At 44.3% G+C, this 2,051-nt stretch overlaps 1 pseudogene; it reads right to left on the bottom strand.

Moving 5' to 3' along the window:
* Nucleotides 1–205: 205 nt before the first annotated feature.
* Nucleotides 206–1,297, bottom strand: LOC102813370 (annotated as a pseudogene).
* Nucleotides 1,298–2,051: the final 754 nt, after the last annotated feature.

Genomic DNA, 2,051 nt, shown 5'->3' with positions numbered 1-2,051 from the left:
CCTTCCTCGGAAACCCTATACAGGGTCACTATGAGTCAGAACCGACTTGACAACACTTAACAACAACATCAAGGAATTTATAACCATTAGAGATATGTCTTAAATTCAATCTCTCTAATTTGGAGTGGAGAAAGTTGTATTCTATTAAGAAGAGGACACTCAAACATCCCAGGGCAAGTCTGCTGGAGTAGACACAAGTTAACTTTTAGACTGCTATGATAGAGTCTTTCAGGATTTTCTTCAATATGACCTTCGTATCCTTAGCAACTATCTCAAGGATGCATTTGTGTCTCATCCGTATGAAGTAGTGGATTGCAGGGTTACTTAAGAGTGGGATGCAGCTAAGAAGGCTGAGGAATGCATTAAAGGCTCTAGAAGTGATACACATCAGTTTGCAGTCAGTTCTATTAAGTGTCTGCAGATCCAGGGCTTTCATTAGGGCCATGTAGTCTGTAGCTGTTGTCCCCATTCTCTGTGCCACCTGCTGGACAGATTCTTCATCCATCCCAAAGAGCGATCGGTAAATGTTTGCACACTCCGTCAAATAATCTGGATCCCAGACACCAAAAGTGACCAGGAACGAGCGTGCAGCTATTGTCTTCTTCAGACAGTTCGCTTTTTTATCAATTATATTCTCACAGGTGTTGGACAGCATCTGAAGGGGATAATGGCATCTTATATAGGTGAGATCCATTTGCAATGTGTCCCTGAGCTTTGGGAAGTCATGCAATAAAGGGTCTAGCCTGGAGACCAGGAAAATGAGAGGCTCACTTACCCTCTCTGGAGATTTTCTAGGATGTGCTCTTAGATTGTCTTCATGAGTTGTCCATCCTCTAGCATACTTGTGCTGAGGTCCCTGTCCAGTTTGGTCCAGACAATGTAGAACTTGTTTCCCATCCACTTGATGGTTTTAGCAAGCATCACATGACTCATGCTGCTGTTCAGATGCAATGATGATGAAGAGATCACACTGACTGAACTCCATTTCCACCACATACTTCTTTAGGCTCTGGGAGGTAGTCGCCATTCCAGGTAGGTCCCAGAACACCACGTTTGGAAAATGGGAGGACAAGTAGGAGGCATGTGTTTGGGTAGTTCTGACCACTCCAGTGGGAGCTGAGGTCTCCTCCTCTTGTCCTATACCCCGCAGAGCATTGATAAAGGTAGACATGCCGTTGCCAGAGTTTCCTGCCACTGCAATGATTACTGATTTGCTGGATGCTGTCTTCAGACTCTCCTTGACTATAGAAACTACTTCCGGCAAGTTCCCATCTGCTAAGGCTTTCTCTATGCTCATGGTCCCTGCCTCTGGTGAAATGCTCCAACCTGTGTGATATGGCACCATAGAAGGGAATGATGCAGAGAGTAGGGCACAAGGGGATACTTGGGACTCTTCCATGTCAGCGAGCAGTGGGGTGATCTGCAGAGCGAAAAAGAGCAACGCTGTTAGGATGACTGGGCAGACAGGGCAAGATAAGAACCATCAGACTTAGTATCCCAAGGCAGTGTTTGGATACAAAACCAAAATGACAACAATGACATTTGGATTAGAAATAAAGCAGGAAGAGCAGTCACACAGGTGGAATGCACATTTAGGGGCATGCACCCCTGAGGACCACTGACAGAAAGGTGAGCAGGAAATCTCATCAGCATCTCCATCCATGGCAGAAAGATGTGGCAGTATGCTTCTGTCAAGAATTACAACCTTGGAAATCCCATGGGCAATTCTTCTTTATTCTATAAGGTCATTATGGGTCAGAATCAACTAGATGGCAATGGATTTGGATTTTTTTTTTAATTTATTTAATCCAGGAAGTGTTCTAGGGTGGAGGAATATTCGGACCCTAGAAAGTAGGACAGACTTGTTTCCTAACAGATTAGACATAACTGAGACCTTGACTTGATTCAAGCCTCCAGAATCGTGAGAAAATAAATTTCTGTTCTTTAAAATCACTCACTCATGATATTTTGCTATGGCATTCCTAAGAGACTAAGGGGAGTCCTGGTGTGGCGCTGTAGGATATGTACTGGACTGCTAACCGTAAGATGGG

This window comes from Chrysochloris asiatica, unplaced genomic scaffold (assembly GCF_000296735.1).
Source record: "Chrysochloris asiatica unplaced genomic scaffold, ChrAsi1.0 scaffold00242, whole genome shotgun sequence".
Lineage (NCBI taxonomy): Eukaryota > Metazoa > Chordata > Mammalia > Afrosoricida > Chrysochloridae > Chrysochloris > Chrysochloris asiatica.
The sequence above is the reverse complement of the archived record's forward strand: the minus strand, read 5'-3'. Positions and strand labels throughout refer to the sequence as shown.